This window comes from Leptodactylus fuscus, chromosome 4, assembly GCF_031893055.1.
Source record: "Leptodactylus fuscus isolate aLepFus1 chromosome 4, aLepFus1.hap2, whole genome shotgun sequence".
Lineage (NCBI taxonomy): Eukaryota > Metazoa > Chordata > Amphibia > Anura > Leptodactylidae > Leptodactylus > Leptodactylus fuscus.
This window is the reverse complement of record NC_134268.1, coordinates 53,293,598-53,309,839: the sequence shown is the minus strand read 5'-3', so window position 1 is coordinate 53,309,839 and position 16,242 is coordinate 53,293,598.

The following is a 16,242-nucleotide window of genomic DNA, read 5'->3' as shown; positions in this document are numbered from 1 at the left end:
CCTTGATGGCCGCAATTGCCATCTTTCAATAATAATGATGAATCATAGGAGGTCTGTGGGATATTCACAGATGGCATTTCCAGTCTGAATTTTGACTATGTCAATGTCAGCCGATCCGAACAGCACGCTCGCATAGAAATGAATGGACGTAGCCGGCACGCGGGGGGTTAAGCGGCCGGCCGCCGTCAAAGCGGAAGTACCAAGTGCATCCATTCATTTCTATGGAGCGTGCTGTTCGGATCGGCTGATCCGAACAGTACTCGCTCATCTCTAGTAGTATTTAGTTATGCACTGTACATAGATGCTTTATATTAATATTGTATTAATATTGTAATATCATTTTTACCCTACCAATGTCCCTTATGCACATTGCCGAAGGTGTGTCTCTGATGTGGGGCCAAGATTGCAGAAGACTCAGTTCAGCCACTATATAGAGAACGGATCCCATGTATTGTGTATTGGGCATTAATTTTATATTAATATTTTCTATTTCAAACATTGGAGCAATGGTGTCTTTTTTTACCCCACCAATGTCCCTTTTAAGGCCTTATGCACATGGCCGAATGTGTGCCTCTGATGTGGGGCCTAGTTTGCAGCGGATATACTCGGATGACACTTGTAATGACATCCAAGTGTTGTCCAAGTGCATTCTATGATGAACTCACCTCTTCAGTGTCAATCGAGTATATTCTGCTATAAACTCATATAGTGCACTATGGCTATGCTGAAATCATATATCATTAAAAACAGATACACACTGAGGGTGCATTAAAGGGAATCGGTTTATATAGGGTCCAATGGTAAAAAATAATGGAACTGAGTAGTCTTCTTTTTTGTCTGATAAGAAAATGCACAGCATGGGATCCATTTTTTTTTTAACATCGAGCCCTGTATAAACAGACATCCTTCCATTTGTCTTCCATTTGCACTGATTTTTAGATGAATTAGATGGATCTTCTAAATAGAAGACTACGTGAACATACTATAACCCGTTCATTTCCATTCTTGTAAATAATATAGTAATATACATTTATTACTGCAGAATACTATTAATCACATTTATAGACATAAGGATGATAATGCAATGTTGACTATACTAACCTGACCCCTTGACCCAGACCCAAAATCTCTGATTCCATTAAGATGGAAACCATCACAGTGTTTGCTATGGGCAATGGCACTTATCTACCTTCCTATTCTATTTAGCTATCTCCAGCCATAGGTAACTGCATGGCCCATGGAATATAATGACATGTCTTTCAGAAGTGAAACATTACTTTCATGCCTGACCTACATTCTGCAAACTTTCAATTTAAATTTCACAATGTATAATCCAATTGCAATGTTTGTTCTATGAATTTCTCTGTATTTCATATATATCTGCTTGTCTTTTTATTAGATTGGTAGTAGATGATTTACATTTATATGTATTTGTATTTTGCTGATTTTATTTCTATGTAATATGAATTTGTGCAGTTTTCTTGTCAGGGATTTTGATAATCTGCTAAAAGCTTAAAAGGATTATTTGGTTTCTAATATAGATGGCCTATCCTTATGATAGGTCAGCAATATTAGATCATTGGGGGTCCGACACTTGGGACCCCCGAAGGTCACTGTTACCAAGACATCGCAGATCTACTATTAATGGCCTATCCTAAGGATGATAGATACTGGACAACCCCTTTAATGTTCTTAAGGCCACACATAGTGGAACAGTTGTCTTTTTTGCACATTTTGCAGTTTTATGTTTTGTTCTGTTTTTTTTTTTTTTTTGCCAAAGCCTAGAGTGGCTTCAAAGGAAATGGGAAATATGACGGAAACACTTACACATCTCCCTTCTATTAAAAATATGCCACAAACAAGTACCTTCACTTCTAAATGTGTCCTCTACCTTAATGGGGGTTTATGGGCTAAAAATATTAATGACCTAACATATTGATAGATTGGTGGGGTTGTCAGATTGATGGTGGTGTGACACCCAGGACCACCACCCATCAACTGTGCTCATCACAGAGAACGGAGCAGGAAGCAGACAGCTCTGTTCTCTGTGTAGTGGCCAGACCAGGTACTGCAGATCAGCTCCCTTTTAACTAAGCTGCAGTGATTCAGTTCAGCCACTATATAGAGAACGGATCTGTCTTCTTCCTGCTCTATTCTCTGTGTTTCAGTTGCTGAGAACTGCTAATATTAAACCCCCAACAACAATATGATATTGATGATTTATCCTTTATCTCAGAAAACCCTTTTAATGTATTACTCCACTCTTTTGCATTGCACTTTATATATAGAAAAGCTTATCACAACCTTACATAAATCTGGACTAGCCCCACATTTATACCTATATATTGCCTAGTCTATATTTCCGCATGCTTTAACCTGCTACAAATTTCCTTGCAATGACAGATTTTGGGCTGTACTATATATAGATAGTATGATAAATTAACGTCTCCGCTCCTGGTTTCATGGATTTAGACAGATTTAATGAGGTCTATTTTGGATACTGCTAAAGGCATTAATGATGCAACTGTCCAAAATCCGATCTAGTCCTGTTATGTCTTCAGTGAGCTCCTTATTCCGGAAAGAATATATACTCAGAAATAAGGGAAGCATTAAGGAGAATGTATCAATAGTATTGTTAGCACTATATATCTACTTTATGCCACCTCTATAGACACTTCATATGTGATTCTTAGTATATCACAGTCTGTATCTCAGAATACAGATCACTACAAATTGTATTCGGCAGACCCAGCAACAAAAGACTCATAAGACTTAGATTCCACATTTAATATCAGTACAAAGCAAAAAAACGGGGGAGATTTATTATCGCACCTATACCAGAAAGTGGGCGTACAAAAGTCACAAAGCAGTGGATTGCAACTTGCACAAATGGCATTTTTATGCTGCTGTTGCAGAAACTCAGCTTTTTTTGTTGCAGATTTTGTTGCGTTTTTTTGAGCCAAAATCAAAAGTGGGATGAGCTGAAGGGAGAAGCATAAGAGCTTCCTATATAGTGCCCATTCCTTTAGTAGTCACTCCTAGGTATGGCTCAAAAAAACCTTAGGCTTAGGTCCCATATTGCAGAAACGCAGAAACATACCGCTGACTTTGGCTGAGGCCCCGCGTTGCAGAAATGCAGCTTCTTTTTTATAGATTTTGTTGCAGTTTCTTGAGCCAAAGCAAGGAATGGATTGAACAGAAGGAAGAAGTAAAAGAACTTCTTATATATTTCCCATTCCATTTCTCTCTGTACCATTCTTGGCTTTGGCTCAAAAAAAAAAAATGCAGGAAAATCTTCAACATAAGAAGCTGCATTACCACAATGTGGGGCCTCAGCCTTTGGCAGCTTTTCATGACTGTCCAAGTATGTTGTGATGTTTTATTGAATTATTAATTATTTTATTGAATTTATTGATATTGCAATTTTTTTTACTATTTTGAGATGCATATGGTTCTTTGATTAATTTTTACAATTTTTTTGTGTGGGGGAGTAGACTTAAAGGGAAGTCTGTCAGCTCTGATATCAAAGTTAAACCTGCAAGCATCATTCAGTGCAAAGGAAGCAGTATGGAGCTGTGTAGAGAAACAGAGTGACAGACGGTGCTCGGACCCAGTAATATACCCCCTGATACTCTGTGCACCTCATTTACATGTATAATAAAAGAAGGAATTCTCTGTATTGGCGCCAATATGGCGCCAATATGGGAATTACACAGAACCTTTCTAATGGTGCTTATGTTTAAAGGGAGTCTGTCACCAGGACCTAGAATATCAACTCAGCCCCACAAATCGGTTAGGGTCACCTAAATAAAACAGTGTTTTCTCCTTTTTTTTCTCTTTTTTTTTTTGCCAACATTGCTGTGATAACACTATTTTTGTCAATATGAAAATGAGTTCTTTGGAGTGATGTGGCTATTGCTGTTGCTCCAAAGGGCTACTGGAGACCCTAACCTATGAATCCTTTCGGGGTGGGTTGATATGCTAGGTTCTGGCGACAGACTCCCTTTAACTAATCTACATGGCGCTGTATCTGATAAAGGAACAACAACGAGCTGGACCATGGTGCTCTTGGCTCTTTGGTTCAAAGAAGTGGAAGTGGAAGAACTGAAACAGATAAGGGGACAGCACAGAGCCGGACATGGCACTGTGGCTAATTGTGGCTAATTTACCGTCAATAACAGAGCTGACTGACTCCCTTCTAATTATACCATTGGGTTTGTATTTGGGGGGGTGTGCTCTTTTTATCATACAGAGGGAATAACAATGTATTAGTTTAGCTTTATTGATATGACAAATACTGAATGTTATACTTTTTTACACCATATTTTACTTCTGTATTGTGGGGTATATTTGGGTGTATGTTTGTTCATTTTATCATGGGTGGTTAATGGGAAAAGCAACTATTATGAAATAGTTTTGTTTAACCTGTTTTTACCTGGCTTATTGATTAGTATGAATAACTTTTTTCATTATTATAGTCCGTAGTAGGGGTCATAATGAATGGAACAATACTATATATATATTTTTTTACCTTTACTATTTTTTTCATGGCTTTTAGGTTCATATTTTCTTACTTTTTTTTACTTATTTATTTTTAGCTCCCTTTAATGATCCTCTAATTTCTCACACAGTACATGAGGCAACTCATTAAACCCTATTCCATATATTTAGCAGGTGCAGGAGGGCTTATGTGACTCAAGGAGTTTCCTCCCTCAGTTTAACCCTTACGATACATTTATATTCATTATTTAAGGGGTTCAAAGGGCAGGATCAGGGATATCTGCAGCCCTGGCTGTTACAGCTTGATGTTGGCCATGTATTAGTCTGAAGTTAGAGAAGCAACCTGTACTGAGACATACAGCTGAACAGTCAATCCCATATACTGCATTAAGTGTCATATGACAATTACATATACTACAGAGGCTGCGCGGATCTGTGATACTATTTAATAAGGAAATATAGTAAATCCCTTTTTACTCGTATCATTGGTAAAATAAAGCTGCTATTTCTGAATCCAAATAATGTAAAAATCTGTTTTCTCGTTCTTTATATTTAGACTGTGCTTTCCTTTTAATAGCAAAGGCCTATAAAACATATAATGTATAATTATAATAGACACATATCATAGAGAGCAGACTTTGAAATGTTTCAGTCTTATCAGTCCTGTCCAACAATCGGTTCCCATAAAGCAGCTGTAAAGGTGGAGTTGTGAGGTGGGTATTATTCTGTGATATCACATATATTACCAAAAGCTACAATTCCAGGAGTCCTGCTGTGGTTCCATCATAGCAATGACATAATCTCTGTGAGCAAAGAAGATTATTCATGTATTACATTTCTAAAAATTAAAAAATACTTAATGACAATTTCTAATAAACCTGAACGTGGAAGGATGCAGGGAATATCCGCAATATATCACAATAATTGGTGCTTGGATTGTAGTATATCAGATGAGATATGTAAAGATTATCATGACCATAGATAAAGGGCTTCTGATTCTATATTTGCATATTTTATAATTTTTTAAAAATGTTTTATAAAATCATTATTAATTATATTAATAATTGTTAATAATTGTTTATATAATATAATTGTTAATAATAGTAATTAATAATACTAAATAGTAATAGATAGATAGATAGATAGATGCTAGACACAGGTATATATATATATATATATATATATATATATATATATATATATATATATATTCACTCAATTCATTTGAAATGCATTTGGAACAGTTATTTCCACTGGTGTTACTGTCTCTGGCATTCATGAATTTGATGTTCTTAAAGTATAGGACAGCAGTATTATAGGCTACGATCCTCAAAGCTTTTCACAGCTCCTTTGATCTATCTTTCTCTCCCTAAGGGAGGGCTTAAAATTATTGGTATAGTTAAAGGGGTCTTATATTTGCACTATAATAATGTAAGGCCTTGTCTTATTTATCCCCTTCTTTGCTGTTGCTGGGAACAAAAAGACATTAGTTATTACCTGGAAAGCATAAGTGTTTAGTGAAAATATGACTGTAGGCTTCCTACAAAAGCATTCATCATGTAGCAAGCTGCACCATAGTAGAGCGCCAAAAACAGTTACGTAATTGTAATAAAATAATAATAATATATCCTAGACAAGTCTGATTCCTCCAGAAAATATCTTCTAGAGACTTTAAAATACAATGTATTTCATGAAAGATTTCTGCTCGCTTCTTAATTATATTTTATTTAAATGTAATAATATTGATAACAACAATAGTAATAATGATGATGATGATAATAATAATAATAATATATTATTATTATTATTATTATTATTATTAATAAAATAACAATAAAATTAAATAATAATACAACAACAATAGTAATAATAATAATTATAATATAATAATAATAATAATAATAATAATAATAACAACGACAATAGTAATAATGATAACATTATTATATTTATTGTTAATAATAATAATAATAATAATAATAATAATATATAATACTAGCAATAATAACAATAGTAATGATAATAATAATCCTAATAGCAATATCAATAATAATAATAATAATAATAAAAAAAATAACAATAATAGTAATAATAATAATAATCATAAGAAGAAGAAGAAGAACAACAACTATAGTAATAATGATAACAATAATAATAAACATAATAATATCAGAAAAAATTATAATAATAATTTAATAATTTCAGCTGTTATTGCTTTTAACCATATTTTCTTATCTGGTAATTCTGTATATAGCTAATCAGTGTATATAATTTGAAAACTAGTTTTTCTATTTGTTTTATCAGAAATGTCAATTCCCAGCATATACTGCCTTCGTGAAGATTTCATTCTCATTTTAGCAGTATATACTGACCTCATTGTATTCAATGTTTATAAGCTATCCCTGCCCCCTGTGTTTAAAGGGGGAAATAATCATTGCCGACAAGTGAATTTGTTCATAAAAATCGAAGCATTTTAAAGAAAATGTCATCTGTATTATTTTCCTTTTAGACAAAGTGGATGCAGAAATAGATGGTAATTCTCAGTACACATCAGAACACATGGTAAATATTCAGCTCTTTGGAATTTTTGCCTACAGGCTGACTTTGCCTTTGAGCTGTATTACTTTAAACAGCCATCAGTAGAATAATGCAGCCATATATTGCCAGAGGATTAAAGACATTAACTGAATCATTCACTTTGAGTTAGCATTATTCAGATTAATGTGAGTGCAGGCTATGCTTTCTCCAATGTTAAAGTCATATTTTCTTTTCTGGGAATATTACAGACATGTAGCGCTCATTGCTATACACTTGTATATGTACAATATTTGTAACTGATTCTGAGTTAATTCTAAATGTAATGAAATCACATGACAGATACAACATATTTCCACATTAGATGAGAAACCCTGAGTATTCAAGTACAGTATAATCTTTTATAAACCTCCCTTATCTTATCATTGTGATTTATTGCATTCTGTATTAATAATTCCAGCATTTAGATTGTAAGTCCATAGGGATAAGGCTGTGTTTATTTCTACAAGAAAATCTTTGTTCATAACCTGCTCAACAGATTCCGCCATACTGTATTGGCTACTATATATATCCTAGTTTCCTATCAAAACCATGGACACTTTGGCAGAACCTAATGACCCTGGCTTGATCTACCAAGTATTGGAGGTGGACATTGTGGGATAGATCTATCACTGCATGGTGATTGCCATCATGAATTCATCACTACATTACAAATGATTATGCAAATTGGATTTAAGTGTCATAAAAATAAAATTGTTTTTTTTTTTTCACTTATACTCATGGTTGTGTCATAGGGCTTTTTGGATCACCAAAATCAATTTAAAAAATCTGCGACAATTGGTTTGCCAGATGAGCCAAAGTAAAGGAAACCTACATGAGGCTAAGGCCCCACAGAGCGAAAGGTTTTGTTTACATCTGCGTTGGTATTCAGTCTGGGAGAGCCCATATGAGGACCCACCTCTCCGAACGGAATACTGAATGCCACTGCAAGCGGTGTTCCAGTGAAAGCACACGAACCCCATAGACTATAATGGGGTCCATGTGCTTGCTGCCATATCTCCGCAGGGATCATGCGGACAGGAAAGTAGTTCACAATCTACTTTCCTGCCCACATGATTTTTGCGGGTAGCGTGCGGCAAGCACATGGACCCCATTATAGTCTATGGGGTTCGTGTGCTTTCACTGCACACTGCTTGCAAATGCGTTCGGTATTTCGTTCACAGTTTTTAGCTGTGAACCAAGGGTAACACAGCTAAAAAGCTCTGCAGAAAAAAAAATGCAGCGAAAATTTTTTTTAGTGGATTTTCTTCCCTTTTTAAACCAGGCATTTTTGTAAATGCAGCTTTTCCGCTGCATGTTTTTTCTACAATGGATGGGATTTCAGGTAAAATAATAATTTCAGGTACTGTAAAACACAGCTTTTTGTCATGGAGTTTCCGCAGTGGCAATGCTGCGTTTTCGCAACATGGGGCTTTAGCATGAGGAGCATGTTCCCCATTATTAATCAGGCCACAGGTTTCAAGCAATATTTTAAAGAAAAATAATCTCTTTAACTTGGACAAGGTATGACAACATTAGATATTTCCTGAAGTGTGATCATTGTACTGCAAAGAGATTTGTGGCCGATTCAGAACACAGATGGGTTCATGCAGATAAAGGCATAATGAGGAAGGAAGCAGCTGGTAAATATCATTACAAGGCAACAAACAGGTATTTGAAGCTGCTGGTGCCTCGGGAGTTCCATGAACCTCAAGGTGTAAGATTCTCCAGAGGCTTGCAGTGGTGTATAAACCTACTATTTGGCCACTCCTAAACAGTACTCACAAGCAGAAACATTTGCAGTGGGCCCAGATATATATGAAGACTAATTTTGAAACAGTTTTGTTTACTGATAAGTGCCGTGCAACACTGGATGGTCCAGATGAATGGAGTAGTGGATGGTTGGTGATGTCCCAAGGCTGAGATGTCAACAAGGAGGTTCAGAGTAATGTTTTGACTAGAGAGCTGGTAGGCCCTTTCAGGGTCGCTGAAGGTGTGAAAATGACCTCTGCAAATTATATAGAGTTTCTGACTGACCACTTTCTTCCATGGTACAAAAAGAATCATGCCTTCCGTAATAAAAACATTTTCTTATGCAGCAAATAATACCTCTGAGCCATTGGCTGCTATCAGCATAAAAGGAGAGGAACTCATGGTGTGGCCACTGCTCTCCCCTGACCTCAACCCTATTGAGAACCTTTGGAGAATCCTGAAGCAAAAGATCTGTGAGTTTGGAGACAGTTCACATCAAAACAGCAGCTCTCGGGGGCTATTCTGATATCCTGCAAAGAAATTCAAGCAGAAACTATCCAAAACCCACAAGTTCAACGGATTCAAGAATTATGAAGATGATATCAAAGAGTGGGTCCTATGTTAATATGTAACTTGGCCTGTTGAGATGTTTTTGATTGAAATAGTTTCTGGTTTCAGTAAATGTGACCTCTTAATGTTTCAAATTCAACAAATGACCTTTTTCAGTTCTTATCTCTATAAAATGTTTAGAAAGTCTGTTGTTCAGAATAAATTGGAACAAAATCCTACATGTAGGATTTTGCTGTCCACTTGAAAAATCGGACATCTTAGCAAACGGACACTTAAGGAAACCCACGGACACTAACGGACACTGCATCGGTTTTGATAATTTTAGCCTAATGTACAGTAATATTCCTAAAACAAAAAGCAAAGCCATCTTGACTAAATTCACAAGGATTAGAGGCTACATGTCCATATGAATTGCTTGAGTTGAAACAGTGACCTTTGGCTTGAGAATCAGCCTAATATCACCTTGAGCTATTAGGGAATATGTGACCAGGTTGTAATTTGTAGTATACAAGAAGAAAAAAAGATTTTTCTACCACCAGGAGTAAAACAGTAACAATGCAGTTACATGAAAAGAATCTGCATAACTAATCATATGCTAAATATTTGCAAGTCAAGTCTATGTATGGGATAGCCAAGATAATGGTCTATAAAATGATGGAAGCCTGACATTGGAAGCTGTAGTGGATGGAAAGAAATGGAGCCTGAAAGTCAAAAGTTCAAAACATTGTTACACTTTTGCTTTTGAGTGTAGACTTTCCTCTTCATTTTATCACTTTGGTTGTGGGTTATCCATGTGCTGGCTCCTGGTCTGTTAATGGGGTCCAATATGCCTGATTCCAACCAATGCCAATCTGTCCAAGGCTTTTCTAAAGACACTTTCCATAGCACTCTGTGCCCAAGCAGTAAAGTTTATTTGGACCCTGAAGCCTATGAAGATTTGTTTGTCTATTTTTTGTCCAACATTGTAGAATGTCCAACATTCTGTCCCTCATAGATTGTAAGCCCTCGCGGGCAGGGCCCTCTACCCCACTGTGCCAGCCGATCACTGTCAGTATTATATCTACCTGTATATTTTGTGTACTGTATGTATCCCCCAAATGTAAAGCACCATGGAATTAATGGTGCTATATAAATAAATAATAATAATAATAAACATTGACTTGGTTTGTATTCTTGAAAAAGTCTTCTTGTCTGCTGCCTATCCTGTCGATGTCTCTCTACCACCTATAGCCATACTCTCCATGCTTTTATCACTCTACTGCTCAGTACCTTGTAATTGCAATAGGTGTCCAGAAACCTCTTACTATACATTTCAGTCTTTGGTAACAGTGACTACTTCTTGGGTAGTGGCCCAAGAATTCCATAAAGAATTCCATATCAAAAGTTCTCTCTTGGTTTAGCCTTATGCAAAATCTATTAGTCTGAACTAGTAGTTCCATCACAATCATGTTACAGTCATACAGGTGAAACAGCCCAAAGTCCAGTATTGTTCACCAAATGAGACTTTCCAGAAGCAGAAGTTTGCAGATCATCTTTAAGATATTATTACCATGTGTTTTTTAAGACTGCATAATCTTTCAACTACCACCTCAGTTCAAGTTTTGGTGGGATATTTTGAACCTCTATTTTGGGACCCCAGTTCTCAATATCTGCAGGGGTCAGATTCTCCCTAATCATACATTTATTACCTATCCTGTGGATGATGAATATTTTTTGTAGGTCAACCATTTTAAATAATAAAATGTCGTCTGCCGCTGGAGGACAATTCATTGTGTACTGCTTATGGTTTAATTGAATTAAGTCAAGTAACAGTACCCAGTTAGGAATGCAAAACCCTTTTCGTTTAATAAAAACAGATAATAAAATATATCACTTTTTTCTACTCTGTTTTTATTTTCTGATTGTAGATTTGCATTCTTTTTTCTGCACATGGGTATGGGAGCTGCTATCTTGCCTGAGCTTCTCCTCTGCTCTGATAATAGCAAATCAGGGCTCGTTCACATCTGCGCCCAGGTGTCCGTTCTGCAGGTTTCCGTTTCCTGCACAAAACAGAGGCAGGAGACGGAAGCCTGCAGGACTCTTTCATACCCATTCATTTGAATGGGTGAGAAAGCTGTCCAGCCGTGAGCGGCGTGAGCGTTTTATGCTCTACGCCGCGAAACTGCTTTTTTTAAATTGGACACAGAGTCGGACATACAGTACTCTGTGTCCAATTTTAAAAATCTGGTTTTGCGGCGGACAGCATAAAACGCTCACTGGCGCTCACGGCCGGACCCACTCTGACAGGTTTCTGTCTTCTGCATGGCAAAGACGGAAACCACAGAACGGAGATCAAACGCTAGTGTGAACCTAGTGTCAGTGATATACTTCACAGCAGTCTCATGGCCACGGACAGCAGTAGACTGCAACTGACTCATTAAGGTCTATGACAGAGTTTTCTAGTCATGCTTTCTGCAAGGAGGGGGAGTAGATAAACTGTGACATCATCTATATTTAGTAGTGAATGCAATGATGGCTCAGTCATGTTATTCACTGAAGTGTTGTCTTCTATTGTAATCCTGTCTATCTTGTTGGTGATAAAAATGAGACGACTGCTGCAAGAAAAACCTTGTAGAGTTGGCAAGTGACAGTCCATTGTTGCAGTTAAGTGAAAATTGTAAGAATTAGTACTTTAAAAAAAAAAATATATATATATATATATATATATATATATATATTTTTTTTTTTTTTTTTCTTCTATATATAGCGACATAATTAAAAAAAATAAATCAAATGTTCTTAAAAAATATAATTCTAAACTCGGTTTTAAAAGGTGTAGGATGATATTGTCAGATATGCTTGGGGAATATTTTGTACTAAATTATTTTTATAATATATTATTTAGCTTGTACTTGTATGTTCATATTTAGGTCAACAGTGTGCTTTTCTTTTTGCTAAAACATGGGTGATTTTCTAGTGACACATTTCCTTTAAGCTTACTCTAATGGGGGCGGCAAACAGACAGAATTTTATCATTTGACCATATAACTATGCAAGTGATTTTAAACTTTGCATCAAAATGAAACAAATGGTTTATAAAAAACAAATTACCAAAAAATTGTTTAGCATATTTACATGAAAAATGTCTTTCAAAAGTAAACTTTCCCTTTAAGCCTTACTTCTTCAAGTCTATAGTGTACAGATAAGGACATGCTACAATACATACTTGGACTTCAGTTCTACAGAACAATAACAATTTAGCGGTCATTTGGATTATTTAAATCTGAGTAAGAGAATAAAATTATATAATGTTCTGCAAAACTCCATAATATATACAGAATGATGAAAACAACCATCTGTAATCTTAGGTTTGGCCAATACAGTATATTAGTTGGTTGTCACACCAAAAGAAGGATAGGGATATGTTTACATCTATACAATACGTTTTTGTCTATTCTTGATCTGTAAGGTACACTAATGGTTTCTTGGAGATATCATTATGAAAACATGTTTCTTTAGAAAACCTAGTTTTGTGCAAAAGTTTGTAGGAAATTTTCCCTTTGTTTACTGTGAGCATATGTCAAGAGAACTGCGGTGATTAGTGGTCATGCCTATAATTGGCTCAGCGGGAAGACTCGCAGCAGCAGGAAGTTTTTGAAAAATATCATTATAACTGACTATTTTGTGATGATATTTTCCACAGACATAATATATTCTTAACTAGGTGTGTTATAGTAAAAATTTTCTCTACATGATATTATTCCATCTAGCCAAAGTCGCCAAGCATTATATTATTTACACAATTACAGTGTATGTGCTGTAATTCACCTTCAAGAATAAACCTTTGCTGTTTCAACACAAAAAAAAATTGGATGATGTGAATGAGACAGAAGTTGTCAGCTAAAAACATACTTTTCAATTCTATTTCAGGATGTTTTTAGTTCATTAAGCCCCATATTTGGGATATCCCTTAATTAAATGGGGGTGGGCGAGACTACAAAAGAGCACCCACCGCTTAATAGAGGACAAAGCATACACAGATATATCATTCTTTTCCTTTCCTCTTGGCTCGACATGTTCAGACTTGCATATAAGATGACAAGCTTTTCAAAACAACATCATTTCACCATATAATATTCTCTATCTTGTATTGTGAATTGTGGCCTGTTCAGAAATTTTGATCACGTCATGATATTGTATTGAGTTAGCTGAATGAGAAATTCCTTCCTGTTTGCATATACTGTCCAAAACAACAGTAGTTACATCTCATGTCTTGCTGTTAAAGTGCCCACTTTGTAACTCTCCCTCTCTCTACTGACATCTTGAATCCTCATCTCCTATGTCCATATGGATCAGTAATGGACACCGTTGGTGTGTTGAAATGGAGCCACCAGAGAGGAAGGAGTATTGTTATCTATGTATCATGCTGCTATGTGAACTGAGTTGTCATGGCATCAGGACTGGCTGCTACTTCCTTATAGTGGCTTTATTGGTCAGAGAATTAAAAGGGGTTGTCTTTTGAGATAGGATATCTTGCTGTAAGTTAGTCAAGTTAAACTTTGCTACAATTATAGAAGAGACAAGGAAAGGGACATTGGCAGTGAGCTGAGTGATCCAACAATGAGAGTTAGGCATGGACAGATAAGGCCTTAAACCTTAAAGTGGCTGTCCAAGATTCAATGGATACTGATGACCTATCCCCAGGCCCAAAAAAGGTAAGGTAAGAATGGTATGAATGTTTTATTTTTTACACCTCCCTAGGCCTCCACCTATTATAAAGAAAAAAAAGAAGCAAAACCCGGGTCTAGCAATCAAGGCGGAACCCAATAAAAATTAGTACTTAACTTTTAATGTTGATGCATGAAAAAACAAGGTTATGTGCAAACAACCATGATCAAAAAACAGTCCTTAGGTTAAAAAGATGCGTTTCAGAACCTTTCCATTTCTTAGTCATAGTCAGACCTTCACGCATCAACATTAAAAGTTAAGTTTTAATTTTCATTGGATTCCTCCTTGATTGCTAGATTTGGTTTTTTTGCTTCTTTTTTCCCCCTTACAATGTTGCCCAAGCCCTGAAGGTTAGGATTCGTGCACAGGAGTGTTTCCGAGAAAGATTGAAGATCATTGTCTGTATATGTGAGTTAGGCTGTGTTCACATTTGGCTTATTCTCCACCTATTATACTCTGGGGTCTGAAGAGACCACAAAGTATAATTATTTCACTTTGACTTTGGCTGTGTTTGCCTTAGAGAGATAGAAATTGGATAGATAAGTTCCTAGGAGACCTGCTTATACTTTAAACCAATTTGTGCCAAACTTGTTTGACTCAAAACAAATCTGGGACTCTAGCCACCGAAACCTGAAACAGAAAGAATCCTGAGAGCTTCGCCCATCTCTAATGAGTCTAGTTATGGTCCTTGGCCATCACCAATTGTGAGAAGAGGGTAGAAGACACAGAGCTCTGAAAGGTCTCTGTACCAAACTATGGCCTGAAGCTGACCCTGTCTCCCAATACTTACTATTAGTATCATCCCATTAGCTATGTGGACATTTATTACTGACTCTTGGTCAGTGTTAAAGGGTCCTCCTTAAGTGATTTACAGTAACAAAGCTTAACTTGAGTCGGTTAACTTGCTGCAACATAGCACATAACAAAAGTCAACAAAAATGTCCAAATATTTGCACGTTAAATTGTGCTACATCTGTACACAGATATAGTGTTTATACTACTAATCCTGACTCCAGTAGTACAATATAGTTACCATCTGTAAAGCCCCACCCTGTAATAGTTGGAGGATTTTACTGGCTCTGTCCCAGTCTACACAGTAAAGCTGAAAAATTAACTCTACAAAGTTGGAAATATCAGCCTATTGTTTGTTCTTTAGTGGTAAGTGTGAAAAGTAAAAGAGATTTTTTAGAGCTCAGATTTTTATATAGATGCATAAAAAACAAATTCAAAAAAGGATTTAAAAAATAAAAAAATGCCTTTATTTTCTGATAACACATTTTCTTTATTTTTTAAAAAAATCTTATACATTATGGAAGTGATAAAAAAAATCAGAAAATTGGTTGGGCTCAAAAACATTTATTGTGGACAACTTTGTTTTCCACCATCTATTGCCACATAATAGTTTTGTAGTTTCTTATATCCAGTAAATCAATTTTTCAGACAAGACTGAAGGAATATAACAGCAGCCACAATTTGGCGGGCACTTGGCGCACACGCTGGTAATTATTGTTGCTTATCTGGTTGACTGATGTGTGAGATGTGTAAGAGCAAAGTCTAAAATGAAAAGTCAGCGTCGTTGTGATTAAACCTAGGGAGACATACCTAGACACAGAGGAAGGATACCTACAGGATTTTTTCAGGGTTTCATTTGTTTTTTATTTGGTAACATTAAGAAATTGTCCTACCTTATGTGTTCTAGAACTTTCAAAATTGCTGTGCCTTATAGGAGTATTGTAACCATTAATAATAATGGGTCTCTTAAAGTGACGGTGATCAGAGAGCTCCGCGTGCCATAACATTTACAATTGTATTAAAGACAAAGTGTTCCATTTCTCATCTGCAATTGGATTCTCTCTAAAGGGAAAATAATCCATGCTACAAGTTTCATCCAAGGAGGAGTTGTCACAAGGGCATGCTATTAAATGAATGACCTGAAAGTGCTTGTGAGAGTCATGGTGGTGACCAACCTCTACACATGGCCAGCCGTAGCTATGTTATATGGAGTAATGCGCCGCTCATTTACACGTGTCAGAGCGTGGTGCTTCAAAACAAATCCCATTGATTTCAATAGGTGCCAGCTTACGCGCGTAACACATTGAAATCAATGGGTTACAAAGCCTCCCATTGATTTCAATGTGT